The sequence below is a fragment of the Pelophylax lessonae genome (assembly GCF_965119305.1).
Source record: "Pelophylax lessonae genome assembly, chromosome: 1".
Taxonomy (NCBI): Eukaryota; Metazoa; Chordata; class Amphibia; order Anura; family Ranidae; genus Pelophylax; species Pelophylax lessonae.
The window spans coordinates 146,675,468-146,698,205 of record NC_138768.1 but is presented as its reverse complement, the minus strand read 5'-3'; positions in this window follow the sequence as shown (position 1 = coordinate 146,698,205).

Here is a 22,738-nt window from a genome sequence, read left to right as displayed (position 1 = left end):
CTAAATGTGAATGTGATTTTTAGATCAAGAAAAAAAGTACATATTGTATCAAATATGTATAATGCATCTGGTAGTTCATTAAGATAGCAGGTCTGGATAAAATTGAATGGTTTTTAAATGAAATTAGCCGACTCAATGATGGCAAGAAAAAATGTTCTAACCAATGATTTTACAGAATTTCAGTTTGAATGAACATCTAATGGTGTATGGCCAGCTTAATATCCTAGTGTGCTGTGTATTACAGTGAATTGATGTGATGTGAGAAGTGGCACGCAGTGCTTATGTAAGGCTAATTAGACTGTCACCGATTTGTTTGCATTGGCAGACATAAACATCCTTTGACACCACCTGAGCTGATAAAACAACTAAGATGATTAAACCAGATTTATTGCACTATTGGTGGCACTGGTGTTTATTTTATTGATGTCCCATTTTATCCAAATTGTTAATAAACAAGGTTTATTGCACTATTGCTGTCAGTGTTATTTATTTTATTGATGTCCCTTTTCAGCCTCCAGGCATGGTGTGACAATGGGGCTGAATTACTAAAGCTGGCTTTACACTGGCTGGATTTACTAAAGCTGGATTTACACTGGCTGGATTTACTAAAGCTGGCTGGATGAATTTCATCCAGTTTTTGATGAAACACCCAAAATTTGCTCAGTGGGTGCCCCTGCCAGCCCCACTCTGTTAAAAAAAAAGTCACTTTATTGGTTTTTGTTGAAAGGATCCAAAGGAAATATTTCAGAGGAACAGCAGCTGTATCCAATCAGATGCAGCTGTGGTTTGGGTATTCAATTGCCCAGCAAGGGAATTCATCCATCCACTGGCCAGTTATAGAGGGTTCGAATCTCGGCTGGTTCAGCAGAGACCAGGGCTGCTGTTAGAGAAATCATTGGGGCCCCTTACAGCCCCCCCCCCCCCCAAGGTGCAGCAGAACATCAGCACTGACTTTCTCCACCTATGCCCCAAAAATTAAAAAAAAAGTCCCTCCTCTGCTCCTCCCTCCTGGGCCCCTCTGTTGACATGATGGGACCCAGGGAAATGTAATTTAAGCCCTGGTAAGCATGTAGGAGCGGAGGTGTAATCTAGTAAAAATTAATTTATTCATTTAGGCAGCAATGAGCTATGTATGGACAGGCTGATTGTACCAAACTTGGGTACAACCAGCATGTCAAATTCTTAGACTGCCATTATTGCCAGCAGCTGTAGCTGCTAGCAATAATTATTGTGTACTCCCAGCAGGTACAGCTCCCCTATTCCCAAGAAAGAAAATTGTATCATCTATGACCATCTATGATTTCTTTCGTTCAGCCTACAGATTCCGCTATTCACACATGGTTGGATGAAACCTCCTGATGGGTTATTGTATTCTGACAGCTGCTGGCAGGGGCTGTCAAAATACCCCAATTGTGGCTGTATCTGTTTGGCTGAAAATTTGACAAATGTTAATCAAAAGATCTACCTTTGTCAACCAAAGTGGCAAATAGGAATAAAAGAGAAGCGAGCACATCATTTCCTCCGCTCCCCCCGGCTTTCGGGTTGTCTCTTCGGCTGACTCTCAGCGGACTTCTGGCTCCCTTTGGTGACGTCATCAGCATGCGGCTCCCAGTGCTTACGGCGGGCACTGCGGGAGCGCAACGCATCGGCTCCGGTTCAGGGACGCGGCAGCACACTGGACCGTGCGAGCCTCCGCCACTGAGGACCATTGTTTTCCAACCTGAGAGCATTACCTCCTTCCCATCGTTCACAGAGGTACCAGGTTCCCATGACACACATCAGGGATTCCTGTAGTATAGCCAGGAGACACAGAGGCTTCAAGGATCGGTAGGATTACATGCTAATTGTTTTAACTAATTATGGACATACCCAATAAACTTTCATAAGATTGTACATTTGAGCTTCCATTGGGGTTATTTACCACTATGATGCACACTAGAGCGCCATCCTATTTTTTATTCCTATTTATCTATACACCATCCTGTGTCTAGGATTGGGCGAGCAGTGGTGCATTAGATTAATTTCCCATTATAATTTGTGCACTCTTCATACAAGGACATCATAGGATTTTCATGTCTTGCATCAGCACCAGAACTCTTTTTTGTGTAACTAAAGAGGCAAGCCTACCCACTGAAAATGTTGGCAGTTTTGCCAAGAACTGGCCAAATTTTGCTTAGTGTATGGCCAGTCCTAATGAATAAGGTAAAAACAGACCTTCTTTCTCCCTACCCACCTAATACTATTGCATCCATTCCCCCCAAACACTTGTACATTTATGTTTCCCCCCCAATACTTTTTCTGGGTAATCTTCCAGCTATTCCTGGGATTTTAACCTAAATGAGAATGACATCTCATTTGCCCACAGCCTTCTGTGGATATCGATGTCACACATCCGAGGAGTACTCTGGGTACTCTAAAGCATATGGGCTCATGTGCCTCATTGGGGGAGGAGTTGTCTCATCCTGGCTGAGAAATTGTGGTGCATGCACATGATTGGGTGGCCAGCTACAAGAACCTGGAAAAGACACATAACCCATGATGCAGATCAGTGGATTGTAGCAGGACAATGCTGGAATCACTGGATGTGTGAGTAGGTAGTTTGAGGATAACCCAGAAAACCAGGTTAAAGGGGATGTATAACAAATTAAGGTGAATGGGATGGGGGTGATAAAATTCCTCTTGAAGTTGTGACCAATTTAAATACTCAGTCAAACTAAAGCAACCCTGTGACTAAAACTGAATTGACAGCTCACATCGGCACAGAGCACATTTTGCATTAAATGAAAGCACCATCCTTTGTGCTGATTTTATTTATAAAATTACATAAACATAGACTTTAGGATTTATAATTAGCTATGTAATTAGTTTTTTTGGTCAATATTAACAACACTATTGGCATATTAAAGGAGGTGTACATGAATAGAAAAGGCGACCGCACTCCGGCTTGAAGGTATGAAACGATAAAATCCATTTATTGAAAATCCAATTGTTCAATACAATCCATAGTGACAAAATCAGAGACAGGGGACAAACACAGTTGACGAATTTCACGAAATCACTTTCGCTTAATCATAACGGTTATGATTAAGCGAAAGTGATTTCGTGAAACGCGTCAACTGTGTTTGTCCCCTGTCTCTGATTTTGTCACTATGGATTGTTTTGAACAATTGGATTTTCAATAAATGGATTTTATCGTTTCATACCTTCAAGCCGGAGTGCGGTTGCATTTTCTATTCATGTACAGCTGCCGGGATTGCGGACCTAACCAGCACCCTATTTGTTTGTTAGGACACATCCTTTCACTTGAGCGGTTTTCCTTTCTCCCTGTGTATATTAAAGGAGGTCTCCGTGTTAAATCAGATGTGGGATACTTCCGATCTATTTGTTGACCTGGACACCTTTCTAGCAGAAGGTTCCCTGGTTCTCCCACTTTACCAGGCAGCAAATGCAAAAGTGTCTACAGAGTCCAGACCCAGCAGGGATGTTCAAAGGGATATTATATAAAGTGAGTAAAGTGAGTATTTTACTAAGCACTCATGTGTATTGAACCGTTTGTTTCTTTTTACTCTTTCAGGCCAAGAACAGCAAACAATGTCTATGAGCACTTCTGACCACTATAGGCACTATTAATATATATGGACACTCCTGGACTAATCATGCTTCAAGCAAAGTTTATATTTTTGGGGCATATTTTTCTGAATGATCACTGTTTGCGCACACAGATAAAGCCAAGGGGTGTCTTTTACTTTTGGCTGTTGGGTTATGGGTTGTGCAACTGTCATCAGATTTATTATTAAGTAGTCAGATCTTTTGCTTCTGAACATTATCTCATATCTACGGGCCCCTAATGAGACATTGTCGTCTTTCCCACATCCACGAAGCAACATAGCCAGGAATTTGGGACGCAGGAGATGCTTAGGGGGACCAGCTACAACTTTCATGCTCCTGCAGTAAACCAAAGACATAGGGCAATTGCTCAAAGCTGTGCATCTATATGGCAATTTAAAGGGAGGATGCACTTGTAGGTAGTTAATACCTACTGACATTTTTACAAATTTCAAGTGAAGGACCTAAGGCTTCAGTTTTCCTTAATATAACTCTGCTGCAATCCCCCCACCCCCCACCACCAACTCCCCTTATGAGTGATCCCTCAAACTCCTTCCCACTCTCCAAATAGCAGTGAAATCACTGGTGTCAATGATCTGGGGGATAGGTGACATCAGGTTTGTTGCCATTTGTGAAAGAGAAAGGGGCAGCAGGAGAATCCTGGTTGGGTGAGTATGTGGGGGTTTGGGAGGCCCTTTGCAGAGATACTGTCACTTTGCCCTGCATGGACAGGGTGACAGTGTCACTTCAGAACTGCCAGGTCCTGCCTGACTTTATAACACTACATCCTCTCATCTCTCTCCAGGTTCTTTGTTCTGCACTGTAGATGTTCATACTCGATCATATACACACACAGATATCTAACATATAACTGTATTTTCTTAGTCTACGACTGTCTGAGCTCCTACCTCACCGACAACAACCTTCTTGACCCCTTACAGTCCGGCTTTCGCTGGCAGCACTCCATTGAAACTGCTCTTACTAAAACTCCCTAATGATTTACTAATGGCTAAAACCAATGGCCACTATTCCATACTCATACTACTAGACCTCTCTGCGTCCTTTGACACTGTTTACCATCCCCTCCTCCATCTCCAAAAAACTCCACTCTCTTGGCCTTCAAGACTCTGCTCTCTCCTTTTTTCCTCCTACCTATCACAGCGCTCCTTCATTGTTGCCATTAACCCCTTCTCTACACTTCCTCTGTCTGTAGGGGTCCCCCACATGGTTGCCACCTCATCCCTTTAAAACTGAACACATATTAATTACACAGGTTCGGTGGCTGGTTATTGTGATCATTAAACTCACTTAGTGCCTTATCTGCATTTAATTAGCCTCAGAACTTGTGTAATTAATATGTGTTCAGTTTTAAAGGGGTGAGGTGGCAACCCTAGTCCCCCCAAAGTCCTGTACTCGGACCCCTCCTCTTCTCTATCTGCACCTCCTCTTTTGGCCACTTGATAAACTTCCATGGCTTCCAGCACCATCTTTATTCTGATGACACACAAATCTATCTCTCTACTCTTCACATCACTCCTTTGGTCTCCTCTCGCATTACTAACTTCATAACTGACATATCAGCATGGATGTTACATTGCTTCCTCAAACTCAATCTTTCTAAAACTGAGCTCATAATATTCCCTCCTGTCCATAGGTGTGCACAGCCCATTGTATTAGGGTGTGCACCCCAAAGCTCAAACACACATACACACATTTTTTTTTTACAATTTGTTAGGAGACCCATTGGGGGCTTTGGTCAAATAGCTAAGGGACTAAGAACAGAGATTCCCCAGTCCCTTTTTCTATAGGCTCCAGGATTGGGGGGGGGGGGGGGGTGGAGGGAGTGGGGATGGTGTTCAGGGGAGTAATCTGTGTCACACAGGATGAATAGGGTGTGCCTACATATACAGTTTCTCACAAAAGTGAGTACACCTCTCACATTTTTGTAAATATTTTATCTTTTCATTTGACAACACTGAAGAGATGACACTTTGCTACAATGTAAAGTAGTGAGTGTACAGCTTGTATAACAGTGTAAATTTGTTGTCCCCTCTAAATAACTCAACACATAGTTATTAATGTCTAAACTTCTGGCAACAAGAGTGAGTGCACCCCTAAGTGGAAATGTGCAAATTGGGCTCAAAGTGTCAATATTTTGCGTGACCATCATTATTTTCCACTCCTCCATGACAACATCACAGAGCTGGTGGATGTTAGAGACCTTGCGCTCCTCCACCTTCCATTTGAGGATGCCCCACAGGGCATCGATAAGGTTTAGGTCTGGAGACATGTTTGGCCAGTCCATCATCTTTACCCTCAGCTTCTTTAGCAAGGCAGTGGTGTGTTTGGGGTTAATATTATGTTAGAATACTGCCCTGGGGCCCAGTCTCCGAAGGGAGGGGATCATGCTCTGCTTCAGTATGTCACAGTACATGTTGGTATTCATGGTTCCCTCAAAGAACTGTAGCTCCCCAGTGCCAGCAGCACTCTTGCAGCCCCAGACCATGACACTGCCACCACCATGCTTGACTGTAGGCAAGACACACTTGTCTTTGTACTCCTCACCTGGTTGCCGCCACACACTCTTGACACCATCTGAAGAAAACAAGTTTATCTTGGTCTTATCAGACCACAGGACATGGTTCCAGTAACCCATGTCCTTAGTCTGCTTGTCTTCAGCAAACTGTTTGCGAGCTTTCTAGTGCATCACCTTTAGAAGAGGCTACCTTCTGGGACAACAGCAATGCAGACCAATTTGATGCAGTGTGCGGCGTATGGTCTGAGCACTGACAGGCTGACCCCCCACCCCTTCAACCTCTACAGAAATGCTGGCAGCACTCATACGTTCATTTCCCAAAGCCAACCTCTGGATTTGACGCTGAGCATGTGCACTCAACTTCTTTGGCTGACCATGGCAAGGCCTGTTCTGAGTGGAACCTGTCCTGTTTAACCGCTGTATGGTCTTGGCCACTGTGCTGCAGCTCAGTTTCAGGGTCTTGCCAATCTTCTGATAGCCTAGGCCAGGGGTAGGGAACCTTGGCTCTCCAACTGTGCTGAAACTACAAATCCTATGAGGCACTGCAAAACTCTGACAGCCACAGGCATGCCTTCCTAAGCTGGAGAGCCAAGGTTCCCTACCCCTGGCCTAGGCCATCTTCATGTAGAGCAACAATTCTTTTTTTCAGATCCTCAGAGTTTTTTTACCATAAGGTGCCATGTTGATCTTCCAGTGACCAGTATGAGAGAGTGAGAGCGATAACACCAAATTTAACACACCTGCTCCCCATTCACACCTGAGACCTTGTAACACAAATGAGTCACATGACACCGGGGAGGAAAAATGGCTAATTGGGCCCAATTTGGACATGTTCACTTAGGGGTGTACTCACTTTTGTTGCCAGCTGTTTAGACATTAATGGCTGTGTGTTGAGTTATTTTGAGGGGCCAGCAAATTGACACTGTTATACAAGCTGTACATTCACAACTTTACATTGTAGCAAAGTGTCATTTCTTCACTGTTGTCACATGAAAAGATATAATAAAACATTTACAGAAATGTGAGCGGTGTACTCACTTTTGTGAGATACTGTATATATATATATATATATATATATATATATATATATATATATATATATATAGATATGCACATATACACATATACAGTATATAGAGAGAGGGATACTGTATATATGTTTTTTTATCTTCACAGTATGCACTATATTTTTATATACAGTAAATTTTCTAAATTGACAAATTTAGCATTGCATTATCAAGCTTTGGATTCCATGACAACTACACTATGATGTCACCATATGGCAATCTAGGCCAGTTTCATTTCTAGCTGTAATTCCCAAATATCAGAATTATGTACTATTCTATTCTTAAATAAATCTTGTAGACAAACCCAGCAGTTATTTTATTAAATTTCCTTTTCTATTTTGACTGCTGTATACTTTTAAATTGTAGCAAACCCAATCCTAGACTTATTTCCAACTAGAGGACTTCTACCTGGAGTGTGTTTGTTTTTCTGATCAACTCCAACAGTGCTAGGTCACTCTGACTATTTTGGCAGGGATTTACAGTTCCGTCCTCTGTACTAAGGACTGGTAAGTATGTCAAGACCATATAAAATGTGATGTCTGCTATATTCTTATTTTCAAGTAAGGTTATGGGATCATTTGAATTGAAAGTCTTTGAACTGAATTGTGTCACTAGGGGCGCTGTTCTATTAAAAATCAATGTAGGTAAGCATGTTCTGCTTTTCTTTCAGTCCACTGGACCATTCTCACTGGCTCACATGAAGTGATACAAGTCTCAACAGAACAAAGACAGCATGTAATGATAGCCAGGGGTTTTCCTACAAAATGTCAAACATGTGTCATCATTTCCAGGCGAAAGTTTTAGATTAGGGCCAGACTTTTTTTTTCACATCGCTGAGTACTGGAATCCTTATTTCACAATCAGTATCGTTTCTGTGCCATTTTATTTTGTATTACACAAGAACTGCTAAACTGTGCTTGAGAACATGTACTTATACAGAGTTAAAATGTTAGTACTGATTAAAGGGCAGTACTTGGATATGCAGTTACACACTATTTATTCATTATGACATATATTGCTAAGTTTATCAGTGCTTCCTTTATGTAGAAACATGATAATAAATCTGATTTTATCAGTTATCAGCTTTTTTAATTTAATGTATAGCAGATCAAGAGTGTGATTAAAAGCAGCCAATAAGTTTATGTGCTGACAAAAAGCAGGCTAGGGAAAGAAAGCAGAGTGCTCATTACTTTGCTGCTTCTTCTTTCACTCTTCATTCACAGGTTTGAGAGGGTCCAGGGTGACATGGGCTCCAAAGATGGGTGTTGAATGATGCTGTCCATCAGTCTGAGGATATCTGGCAGCAGTCTTAAGTATAGCAGGGAAAAACTTCTGGCTGAAGGTGAATATTATCGCACAAAAACTGTCTTTGTTACCCTTGCCTTTTAAAGTGGAGTTCCGGCCTCAAAAATTTTTTTTAGATAAAAATACCCCCGGGACAGTCAGGGCTAGTGCATTTAAGCAACGATAGCCTCTGAACTGTCCCCAGTTTCACTTACCTTTTAGAAGAAATACTTACCTTGAAAATGTCTTGTCCAGCGCTGCCATCTCAGGTGTGGGCAGCTGAAGCCAGAGCGTCCTCTTTGGTGTCCTCTTCCGTGACGTTGGAGTCCCAGAATGCCCTGCACCGGCCCTGCTCATCACTTACGGTGCAGGCGCGTCATCCCTGCACTGCTTCTGGGCATGCCCAGAAGATGTTCAACAGGGAATAACGCGCCTGCACCGGAAGTGACGGGCAGGGCCGGTGCAGGCGCATTGACTCCTGGGAGCGATGACGTTTGGCTTCCAGGAGTCAATGCAAGCAGGAAGAGACGGCGGGCCACGGCCGCAGAGGGAGGAAGAGGAAGGAAGGTAAGTATATTTTCTTTAATAACATAGTAAGTAAGTAAAAAAAAAAAATTGAAATCATCCAATTCTTTTTCAGCTACATTACAGCACGTGGATGGTGTAAAGTCGATTTTGATGCCGGAACTCCGCTTTAATGGGCTATTCATCTGTATCTTTTTTTTTTTGGATGGAATTCCGTTTTAACTGAAACTCCACTTGGTCAGGTCCCAGTTCTTTTTTCTTCTGATCTGTCGTAATCCAGAGTCTAGTTGCAGGTCTAAGTTGCTTCTTGGTGATATGTCTGTGAGAGTCCATCACGTGGACTGCACTGGAGTTCTCACAAGGTCCTGAAGTCTTCAAGCATCATGTCAAGATGAGGAATGGACACACAAGACAGGTCAGCAGAGACTATGGAGAGGAGATTCTGATCACCAGTGGTGATGAGATTCAGAGTAAGAGCCACCTTGAGTTTAAGGCGAATTTTCCACTTTTGCAGTTTGGCAAACCACTACATTTATGGCTGAAATTTTGTGCCAGAACCCACAATACACTAAATTACCTTTGTCCCAGTACAAATGAGTCTCTAAAACCCAGTAATCAGAAGAAACAGAAAAGCTGCTGTGCCTAAAATAGAGGAAGTAAAGGGATATATCCGCAATAGAACAGGGCGAAAAAAACCTTAGAGAGGTTTTAACCCTTCCCTATCCTATGCAAAGTAATAAGAAAAATTTGTTGTAATGGAGTAATGGGGGGTTACAGGGAGTAGTGGGGGTGACAGGAAGTGAGGGGGGTGAAAGGGAGTGAGGGTGGGTGACAGGGAGCAGTGGGGGGGGGGGGTGACAGGGAGTAGAGGGGGGTGACAGGGAGTAGTGGGGGGTGACAGGGAGTGAGGGGGGGTGACAGAGAGTGAGGGCTGGTTGACATGGAGTAGTGGGGGTGGCAGGGAGTGAGGAGGGGTGACAGGGAGTAGTGGGGGGTGACAGGGAGTAGTGGGGGGGTGACAGGGAGTAGTGGGGGGGTGACAGGGAGTGTGGGGGGGTGACAGGGAGTATTTGGGGGTGACAGGGAGTGAGGGGGGTGACAGGGAGTAGTTGGGGGTGACAGGGAGTGAGGGGGGTGACAGGGAGTAGTTGGGGGTGACAGGGAGTAGTGGGGGGGGTGACAGGGAGTTAGAGGGGGTGACAGGGAGTGAGGGGGGGTTGACAGAGCCCGTTACACCGCCCCCGGTCCTTGTACCATCATGGATGGTGCACTGCTCGGCATTCAATGAAGTCTCCATCCCTACCTCCATCACCGCATCCCGGCCCGGATCCCCGGCCCACAGACACACACTCTCTCCCCGGCCCCTGTGTGTGATCCTGTCACTGGGCGCGCTCCCCCTCACCAAAGCTGAAGCATCTCGCGGGAACACGTTCCGGCGCTCATCTCAGCAGATCCGAGCAGCCAGGTGGGCGGGGACACCTTCCAGCGAGAACAAACCCAGAGCATGGGTGGAAGGTGAAGTGAAGAAAAGGAAGGGAGGGAGGGGGGACGCCGGTCTAGATCTGGGAGGAAATACCCCAGGACACCATCTGTCTTCTCATTAGGAGCATGCCCCGACATCGTCAGGCATGCATACAAGCATGTGGGGGCATACAAACTACTAAGTACCATTTTCAGTTGCTACAATGAAATTTCAGCAAAATGCACTAGCCTGCTGCATCATTTTTTTCACTTTGATTTTCAGGGTGTCTTTGAGTTCAGCCCTCTGTAGGTTGATCATTTTTATTTCTATCAAACGATGTGGCATCCTTTCGATCCTAACACATTACCCATTCCATATCAGTATAGATACCCAGCATGATATTTTTCCCCATTGAAATCTGATGTGTTTTAAAAGTGTTCCTTTAATATTTTTGAGCAGTGTATACACAGACACACACACACACATATATATATATATATATATATATATATATATATATATACAGTATATATATACAGACAGACACACTCATACCACTACTTGCTTGCACATTTCTCCTCCCTGGATGAATACGCATGGATCTCTGCAGTCTCCTGTTATCTCCGCCCTCATCCAGCCCCCTCCAGCTCTGCAGCTCTCCTTAGTTCTCCTGTGATTTATCCCTCCTTCACTCTCCTGCACACTCCCCCCCCCCCCCCCTGCTGGCAAACTCTCACGAGAGTGAAGGGGAGGACTGTGCATGATGTCATTAGCCTAGGTTAATTACCAGACAAGAAAGAGGAAGTGGGCTGTATATGGTATTTACTGGCAGAAAAAAAACTACTATCCAAAGTTAAAACAACAAGGGCAGAGGATTTAATAGGTGGAAAGATGAAAAAGTGACTGAAGAGCCGCTTTATAATTAAATTTGATTTATATATTCATGTTCATTATCTGTAGAAGCCTCCCTTGTATAGACATCCAAATGCCCTAAGACTGCGGCTGGGAACTGCCTTGTCATGTAATGTCAGTAGCCCTGGCAGACCTCAGAGCTGTCACTCAAGTGACCCACCATAGAATAATCCTTCACTTCTCTCCTGACAGCTGCATATAAGATCATGTAGGGAGGTGAAAGGAGGAGCAGAGGAGCTGGGATAGCACAGAATAAGAGAGTGCTATGATACATTCGGAGAAAAGGGGATGTGTTAGGAAATTTACTCTCCTGGATTGGTCACATTTGTTTTTAAACTTCAGAAACATATTATTAAGTGAATAAAATATAACTTTCGGTGAAGTAAAATGCTGCAAGAATGCATTTTCAAATTGGTGAAAGGGCCTCTTTAAGGCTATCTGTCTGTTTACTGAAAGTTGCATGGCTCAGTGTTTCAGGAAAATCCATGCACTCATTCACTTTTTTAGGCATTATTGGCCGACACAATATGGGCGAACATGGTACTGTTGGGGGGATTAATTGCTGGCCAGACCTTTGGATATGTTCAGCTGGAGACCCTATAATGCTAGCCTATGCACCCTTGTTGTCTATTTAGAGAGGTGGTCCATGTTTTTCTGGCAATCTAGTATTGAAATAGGCTGTGAATTTGGCTGACATAATAATAAATAGTGTGTGTATCATGGGAATTCCCTTGTAGCCTTCTTCTTTTGTGCCTATACATTTTTCCACAGGCCTGGTGGGGGGACCCAGTGAGAGCACGACTACCACTCCTACTGTGCTGATGTCATTTTTCCTGTCTACGTTATACCACTTTTTGCAGATGGATCATTATCCTTTTACTCTATTGACACGAGAACAGCTATATTGAATGTCCTGATTAAGTGGAAGTTCTGTGAAACGTGTAGACGGATAGAGCTTAAGTGTCTAGATTAGGTCTAAAACCCCTTAACTGTGTTAGTCATGTGTTTTTTTATATTGGGCTTTATCATTTGTATTCAGTAAAAATGGTTTTATGTAAAATCCTACATTGTTGTTAAATTACATGCATCTAGCACTGTAGAGGTAGATTTTAAAGTCCCATATTTCTTATTTTGGGATCTTTCTGGTCTTTTGCTTCGTTCACTTTTACTCATACATTTTCCTCTATTAAAACTACTAACCTATGCCTTAATTATTAAAAGAATATATATATATTTAATCTGCCAATCAAATGTTCAACAGAACGAGGGTGCGTTACCCTACGCACCTAAGCCAATGATACAAAATATAACCTTTTTTAGGACCTTTAAATAAAATGTATATATGACTCATTCACTTCAAGGGAGGTTTTGAGTTTTGCTGAGATATAAGACAATATAAACAGTAGTCAATATTGATTACAAAAGCAGAGTACAAAAGAAACAGATAATTCCCTCTCTCCTTCTTAATTCTTCTGTGCCACTACTTAATATGATGTAAAGGGAGATTTCTATCAGATTCCCTCCCCACCATATAAATACACAAAGAGGTAGATAATAACAACTTTAGGCAGTTGCAACCAATACCCTATGACTGACTATGACACTGATATAAACAATTCCTTAAAAACCTATAAAATAAAGGAAATTGTATACAGTCAAGGTGAAAGGCGAGCCTCAATCCTGGTTGTTTTCCTCCATAAAATCTATAATTGGACTAACCTGGCTATGAAAGGTCTGCATAAGTGAGTTCCTACACTCCCTATAACTAAACAATTTTTATCTGCTGCTGTAATCAAATAGCTACTTCATCTCTAAAATAAATTAAAACTCCCTCCCCACAAGAACCATGTGTTGTGACCCCAAATGAATAAAGTGCTTCCAAAATAAGAATACCCTACATGTTTCACCTAATAAATTAACTTCATCAGGGGTGAGAAATCAAATAAAGAACATCAAATAAAAGTGAAAAAGAAGAAAGAAAATGGGGGTCCAAACTATCCCCTCATCGCTGAAATTAAAAATATTGACTAAAGTTTATATCCTCTTATATCTCAACAAAACTCAAAACCTCCCTTAAAGTGAATGAATACAGTCATATACTGTATATAAGTCCTAATAGAGGTTATATTTCATACCATTGGCTTAGGTGCGTAGGGTAACGCACCCTCGTTCTGTTGAAGCATATTTCTCTTTTATACAGTAAATATCCATCAGGAAGAATACACTATTTTATAAAGTAAAATGTTAATTTCACAGATTGTTAGACTCAGTAAAAAATAATGATGGATATACAAGATTTTACAGAATTAATGTCAGAGCATGATGTAGTAAGCTATTTCTATGTAACTATGGTGATAAAACAATGAACCATTGATATTGCATAAGTTATTAATAGAGGATATTAAGGGGTTGGTCACTTAAGCCTCAGTTGCACTAAGAAACACATAGGACTTTTATGGGAGCTCAGTAAACTAAATCCAAATAAACTTAGTGGCATTATTTAAATCAATATAATACACAAACTGAGCTTGCTAAAGCTTCTAAGGATCATATTGAAATAATAAAGGCCTTTTCACTAATGCTTTGTAAAAATCGTTACACATCACAATTGAAATAGTATTAGTAGCTTTGTTAGAAAGGCTTTAAGGGATGGAATAGACTGCAAGTTCTTGCCACAGTGGTCATTTCCATGTTTATTTTGCAGGTATAAAAACAAATTCATTTTATAACAGGGAAAGTATTAAAGCCTAAGGGTACATTCACACTAGTGAATGTAAATGCAGTCTTAATACATGGGAGAACCCCAGCGGGGTTTTCCATGATTAGCTGCGAGAGGCAGCCCCATTGAAAGCAAAGGGAGGCTTCTGCCTTCCGCAGCTAATAGTGCCCACTCGCATGTAACTGCTCATGCAGTCTGTGTCCAGAGCCGATCACTCTCATGTGATCATTGCTGGAGATTACATGGGATTGGGCTCAATAAGCTATGGGAGCCGGCAGCCTCCAATTGCTTTTAATGGGGTTGCCTCTGACAGCTAATCTTGGGAACCCCTGCTGGTGTTCTCACATCTAATCGCTGAGCAGGTGTGAATGCACCCTAATTGTAGCTAAAAAACATTTTTTTGTTCTCTACATCTTTAGTTACATTACTTAGGCAGGCTATAGATGATTCAATTTTCTTTCCTGCAAACATGGGTAGCAGGAAGAAAAATCTCTTGTTTCCCCTATTAATATAGTCAGTGTTGATGGAGGAATCCTCTCTATGCGCTATTGTGTTCTTCCAGCAGGGTACACGAGAAGTCTTCCCACCCAGCAAAATACAATAATAACTGCTAGCAGCTATAGCCGCAAGCAGAAATCGCATTTCAAAAATCCAACAGGCTTGATGGATCAACTTCAGTACAAACAGCCTGCCCATACATGGATAGATGGATCGAATCTCAGACGGTCCCTGCTGAACCAGTCAAGATTAATCTATGTATGGTCGGCTGTAATAAAATATGTCATTTACATTATAGATTTTCTTCTATATAACCTTGTGAATGTCCTTTATATATCTAAGTTAATGAGCAACAGGTACAATTGTTGCACACAGAAGATACACAAGAATCCATGTGAAGTCTTTTATCTTAAAGAAATGATCTGCTTTGTGTCTTATTTAAAGGGGTGAACTGTGCACAACATTTAGTAGAAGTACCTATTTTTGTCCACCCAGATAAACAATTCATGGTGTTGTCTATTCAACATCTTTACTATACTTCACACCACACTGATGGGATCCATTGTGTCACTTTGTTGTTTATGTATATTTCACTTTGAAGTAGATGGGAAGAAAAACAACCCGTGTCACTGGCTGAACAATGCAAGCGCCCTGTCTCAAATATTGACAATGACATTCAGATTCTGATGTCAGAAGCATGGCTTAAAGGGGAGTTCCACCTAAAAACAAAAAAAATACATAAAAATACCACTTCACATAAGGAGCAAGCCATATTGCTCAGCCCATTCTTCAAGAAAACAGACAAAAAATAAAAGTATTCAAAAGTAATCTGAACAAAATTAAGAACATAAAATACACAACTCAAAATAAAGTGAAAATACAAAGTATATGTGTGTGTGTCCATAACAGAACACACAAACTCTGAAAAAAATTCATACATACATTGTATATTCAAAAAAACATAAATAAATTAAAAAAATGTGAAAACAAACAAATATGGCTCAAATTCAGAAAAAAATACACTCCACTTCAAGGACGAAAATATGACTATATTCTTGTAATACTACTCGACCATGGGGATGGGGATCATGGGGATTTATTTATGCATATATTTAAATACTAAGAGATTATCTTTATCCTCATCTAATCCAATCTCCTCAGGTTCAAATATAGTGAATTAGAAGGTTTTAATCATAAAAGTGAGTCAAATGCCACTCAAAATTCAAACCCTCTGGAATTCTCGTTTGGAGAAAAAGTATCCAATAAACCTCACGTTTACAGAGAATTCTGAAACTGTCTCCACCTCTCCTGGGGATGACAACCTTCTTAATTTCCTTGTATCTGTAACAAAATGGTGTCACCTCCATTAACTTCCTTAAAATGTCTAGCAACACTAGTGCAATGCTCCTTTTCAATATCATAAACATGATTGTGCAAACAATCTCTAAGCCTCATCATTGTGCGACCCTGTAACGCTCCTGCGTTTTCTGAAACAAGATGGATTTGCAGCTGCAGAAAAACTCCACTCAGTAGTCATGTAGAGATACGTTGAAATACCAATTCCAACTCCCAAGACTCATCACTGTGGTCTGTCTGATTCAGCATACAAATATACACACTCAATAAGATGTTCCTGGAGTGATAGATGTATATAGCAGTATAGTGGTGATGAGTTGAAGAGACAGGTATGAACAGTGACAAATAGGTGAACAGCACTTGAGAGAAATGTTCATGAGAGTATAGATGGTAACAGGTAGGATGCAGATAGGTTAGCAATCATGTATGGTAGTAGGTGGTAGGACAGCAGATGACATACAGGAGAGACTAACCCAGTGCAAGGATAGATGTTAGTAGGCTCAAGAGCTAGCAATCTAAAACAACAGTGCAGATGATAGTTACAGTCCTTAATATGCAGAGCTAGATAGTGTAAGCTTAGTAGGAAGGTTATGGAGGATTCCCCTGCGGGGTACTTATCACTAATAGCAAGCAGTAGTAGAGAGGTTTGGTATGAGCAAGTGATCCGGTAGCGGGATACAGGGATCAGCAGCGAGGTTCCGACAGCGAGGTACGCTTGTGAGCATATGAGCTTCAAGGCAGGTGGAAGAGTGAAGGGTGAAGGCAGCATGCCGGGAGTGATCGGGTGGCGAGACACAGGATCAGATATGGAACAAGTTCAGGTAGCGAGATACAGGAGCGAGTAACATCTGGTATGCCGACTTCAGACAGGGACGATCCAACCATGACGGTTGAACGAACATGTGAGTGAGAACGCCGGCGGTTGAAATAGCCGCTCTGCGGCGCTCAGTGATGACAGCATCGGTCTTAAAGGTGTATGCGCACCTACCAGAAGAGAATGGTGGGACGCATACACTGAATAGGAAAGTGGAATAAGGGTACCAGAGGTACCAGAACATTACAGTACCCCCCCCCCCTTAAGGCCGGCTCCGGAAGGCCTCTAGAACTGTTTTTTCCGGGTATTTCGCGTGAAAATTGCTAATCAGCCTAGGGGCATGTATATCAGAGGTATCCAGCCAGGTGTCGTCTTGGGGCCCATAGTTCTTCCATCGTACTAGATATTGGAGTCTTCTTCTGTGGATACGAGAATCCAGAATCTCCTTTATCTCATATTCTTCTCCGCCTTCAACTTGTACAGGAGGTGGAGGTGGGATGGTAGGCCTTATTCCTTGGTCAGGAACATGGGGCTTCAGTAGCGACACATGGAAGATGGGATGTATCTTGAGGTCTGTTGGTAATGTGAGCTGTACTGCAGCTTTTCCAATAAGTTTCCTGATTGGGAAGGGTCCCAAGAATAGAGGCCCAAGCTTTTTGCTAGGGATCTTTAATCTTAAGTTTTTTGTTGATAGCCAAACGAGGTCCCCAATAGCATACTGAGGAGAAGGTCTTCTACGAAGGTCAGAGTATTTTTTTTGTTGACTATGAGCGTGTGAGATGGTAGTATTAAGTAACCCCAGAGAGTCTTTTATTTGGGTAAGATAGTCTGAGGCTACTGGGTTACTTGATGGAAGGATGCGTGGTGGAAGAATAGTGGGATGAAACCCATAGTTCAAGTAGAACGGACTCTGTTTGGTCGTACTGTGGGTTGCGTTGTTGTAGGCAAATTCTGCCAGAGGGAGGAGATCCACCCAATCATCCTGTAGGTATGATGTATAGCAACGTAAATTATGCTCGATGCACTGGTTGACTCTTTCAGTCTGTCCGTTGGTCTGAGGATGGTAGGGAGAAGTGAGCTTTCGCTCAATTCGTAGTATGTGGCATAGTTCTTGCCAAAACTTGGAGATGAATTGTGATCCACGGTCAGACAAAAGAGTTTTTGGAATACCATGTAACTTAAAGACATGTTTCATCAGTAGTTCCGCTGTTTGTTTGGACGAAGGTAGTCTGCGAATAGCAACGAAATGTGCCATCTTTTTCAGATGGTCCACTGACACTAAAATGGTATTAAATCCTTTGGAAGGTGGTAGTTCTACTATAAAGTCCAAGGACACAACTTCCCATGGAGTCTGGGGTATTGGTAGACTGCATAGTAGACCGGATGGTTTTGTAGTGTCAATTTTGGACCTGGCACAGACGTTGCATGAAGAGACAAATTTTTGTATAGATGTCTTCATATCAGGCCACCAAAACTGCCTGGTAAGCAAATTAAGGGTCTTTGTCATACCCATATGTCCTGCCATAGGCACATCATGTGACAATTCCAAGATCTTGGTGCGCATAGTAGGGGGTATGTAGAGTTTGTCGTTGTAGTAGAGGAAGCCTTCTGCATCAGCAGTTAGTTGTGGTGGAGGTGAATCCAAACCTATACTGTGCAGAATCTCTTCCTTCAAGGAACGGACAACCCCAATAATACGCTTGTAGGGTATTATAGGAACGGAAGGGATTTCGGAGCAATTATCTTCAGTTAATCGTGATAGCGCATCCGCTTTTTTATTCTTGTCTGCAGGTGTGTAGGTCACTAGAAAGTTAAATCTTAGGAAGAATAGTGACCATCGTACCTGCCGGTGGGAGAGGGTTTTGTTAGTCTGAAGATATTGAAGATTTTTATGATCTGTATATATGAGTATTGGTAATCGGGTGCCTTCAAGTAGATGTCGCCAATTCTCCAGAGCCAGTTTTATAGCAAGCAGTTCCTTTTCACCCACTGGGTAATTCACCTCTGGGCTGCTTAGAGATTTAGAGAAGAAGGCGACTGGATGGAGTGGTGAAGTATTCGTTGGTCGTTGGGAGAGTACTGCTCCTACTGCCATATTTGACGCATCTACTTCCAGAATGTATTGGAGGGATGGGTCTGGATGGCGTAGTATGGGAGCAGAGGTAAAGTTTGTTTTTAACAAGCGAAAAGCTTCATTTGCTTCATCTGACCATTTAAATGGTTTCTTAATACTAGTGAGTTGTGTGAGAGGTCTCACAATGGCAGAGAAGTTCTTGATGAACTTCCTATAGAAGTTTGAAAATCCAAGGAATCGCTGTAGTGCTTTGCGGGTGGTTGGTATAGGCCAATCCTGAATACAGGATATCTTACTCATATCCATCTTGATTCCTGTTTTGGATATGATGTATCCTAGGAATAATACTTCTCCTTTATGAAATAAGCATTTTTTTAGTTTCACGTATAGATTGTGTGTGAGTAATCTGGATAACACAAGTCTTACATGTTTTATATGTTCAGACAAGGATCGTGAATAAATAAGTATATCGTCCAGATATACCACAACACAGACATCAAGTAAGTCTCTAAGGATATCGTTTATGAATCGTTGAAAGGCTGCGGGAGTGTTACATAGCCCAAATGGCATTACAAGATATTCGAACAATCCGTATCTGGTTCTGAATGCCGTCTTCCACTCATCTCCATCACGGATTCGGATCAGATTGTATGCTCCTTTCAGGTCCAATTTTGAAAAGTAGGTAGCTCCACGCACTTGTTCAATGAGTTCAGGGATAAGCGGTAAAGGATAACGATCTTTTACTGTAATGGCGTTCAATTGCCTATAGTCGATAATAGGCCTGAGACTTGAGTCTTTATTGCGGACAAAAAAAAGTCCTGCAGCTGTGGAAGAAGTGGAAGGTCTAATAAAACCTTTTGTCAAATTCTCATCCAAGTATTCCTTGAGATGGGAAAGTTCATCCTGCGAAAGAGGATAAACATGACCAAAAGGCAATTTAGAATTAGGGAGTAGATCAATAGTACAATCATAATCCCTATGGGGAGGCAGTATTTGAGCATTTTTCTCAAGAAAAACTTCGGACAGATCCTGATAGCATAGTGGTGCAATCTCATCTGACACCACAGACAGGATCTTTCCATAAGACGGGAGGTTACACGTACTCTCGCAATAGTAAGAGAGGAAGGTTAGGGTCCGTTTCTTCCAATCTATGGTTGGTTGATGTGTGTGTAACCAGGGAAGTCCCAAAACAATGGGAAAGTGGGGCGAAGACAATAGGTCGAAGGTAGTGGTCTCCGTATGAGACTCGTTAGTGGTGACTAGGAGTGCTTGTGTCTGATTAGTGATTGGGCCAGAAGATAACAGAATACCGTTAATAAGACTCACAGAGACAGGCTTAGGTTTTGAAATAATAGGTACTTTATTTAAAGTAGCAAAACGTATATCGATATAATTTCCGCAAGATCCTGTGTCGATCATGGCTTTAGTGGTAATCCTAGTCTAGTCCCACTGCAATGTCAAACAAACAAAAAGATAAGGGTTAGTAAATGAAGTTGTCAATCCCCCTAGGAGGACATGTGAACACTCACCCTCTTTTTTGCGGACAAGGGGACAGACGCTTATCATGTGATCCGGGGATGCACTGTACAAGCAAAGATTACTGGATCGTCTCCTTGCTCTTTCAGCAGTTGATAAAGGTGGGCGTATGGTTCCTACCTCCATAGGAGTAGGGTCAACGGCCGAAATCCGAGAAGGACTGGACAATGGCATTCCCATTTTTTCAGCCTTTCTTTCTCGCAGCCTCCTGTCTATGTTGACACTGAGTTGTATCAAGGCATCCAGGGTGTCCGGTAAATCCGCTCGGGCGAGCTCGTCTTTAACGGCTTCTGATAGGCCGAGTCTAAATTGAGTTCTCAGAGATGTATTATTCCACCCTGAATCAAGGGTCCATCTTTTGAACTCTGCTACAAAGTCTTCTACAGGTCTCCTACCTTGTTTCAAGGACCTCAATTGAATATCGGCAGTACTCTGCCTATTGGGGTCATCGTATAGACTAGCGAGTTCCGCTAGGAATAAAGCATAGGAGTTGAGAAGCTGATCATTTTTCTCAAAAAGAGAGTCTGCCCAGGCCCGTGGATCACCCGTTAGGTATGAAATAATAGTACAGACTTTGATATGATCAGTAAGGTAGGTACGAGGTTTTAGCAAGAAAAGTAACTGACAGGCGTTTTGAATTCACAAAATTTTTTGCGATCACCTGTAAACACTAGGGATGATCGAACGGTTCGGGTCCACCATCGGTTCGGCCCGAACATTGGGTGTTCGAGGTTCGGCCGAATTTAGAACTTTTTGCCCAAAAAGTTCGGAATTCGGCAACCAGAACCGCCCAAAATGCAATGCTTCAGGAAATGGGCTTTAAAAGCCCGTGATTGGACCAGAACCATTAGCAAAAGCCAATTGAGGGGGCAGAAGAATGCTAGGAATGTGATTGGAGTGACTAGGGGGTCCCTAGACCAATCATTAGTGAATACGCCCCCCAGTATATAAGATCGCCCCCGCCATATTCCCAGCATTGTTATACTGGACATGGAAGAGAGTGGAAGCAGTTCTGTTAATTTTACTTTAAAAGTGTCATTTAGCTATTTTTAGTGTGAGGAAAGGGATATCTAGTGTAGTTAGAGTGCTCCTTTACACTTAAGTTAGCTTCAAAAATTTAGTTTCTGTAGGGAAAGTGTTAAGTGTCAGGGGACCGTAGTGTAGTGTAGGGTTAACTGACAGTGACTGCTATGGCAGGGTGACAAAACCCTTCCATAGCAGGGTGACCGCTATAGAGAAATGATCATTTCTCTGCTTCGGGACAGGAATGTGGCTTCTCACCAGCAAGCATTTTTTAATGCTGCAGGGGCTGCCACTGCCAGTGCTTTTTTGAGGACATGTTTGATGTCAGACATGACATCTGAATATGTGTATAGGGGGTATATATAGACATATATGTCTGAATATATACCCCTAGACATATATAGGTGTGATAGTAGCAGAAATAAATGCTTGCGCTAATGAAATCATTTACAGTAATATATTTCTGCTACTATCACACCTATATATGTCTAGGGGTATATATTCAGACATATATGCCTATATATACCCCCTATACACATGTTCAGATGTTTTGCCTGCCTCAAAAGAACCCCAAAAAATGCCAAAAAAACGCTAGTGTCAAAAAAAAAAATGCCCAGGTGTGTTTTTGCTGGCATTTTTTGGGGGGTTTTGGAGGCAGGCAAAACATCAGAACTTGTGCACAGTACCACTATACACAAGTTCAGATGTTTTGCCTGCCTCAAAAGAACCCCAAAAAATGCCAAAAAAAACGCTAGCGTCAAAAAAAAAATGCCCAGGTGTGTTTTTGCTGGCATTTTTTGGGGGGTTTTGGAGGCAGGCAAAACATCAGAACTTGTGCACAGTACCACTATACACAAGTTCAGATGTTTTGCCTGCCTCAAAAGAACCCCAAAAAATGCCAAAAAAAACGCTAGCGTCAAAAAAAAAATGCCCAGGTTTGTTTTTGCTGGCATTTTTTGGGGGGTTTTGGAGGCAGGCAAAACATCAGAACTTGTGCACAGTACCACTATACACAAGTTCAGATGTTTTTCCTGACTGCAAAGAACCCAAAAAAATGCCTGCTATTAAACCGGCAAGGTGTTACAGCAGAGAAGCCATATTCCTGTGCTTAAAGTTTTCTAATACAAACGATCTTTTTTTTTATGGTTCTGGACATGCTACAGAGCTGAAACTTCACAGGTACACCTTTTAGACCCCCCAGACACAAAATCACACAAAAAAAAGTTCTTAAAAATTGTCATTTTTGATAAAAAAGCCAATTATTGAAAAATTAAAAAAAAAAAAAAAAAAAGAGATTTTTTGATTTTTACTTTGGATTTAGTATCT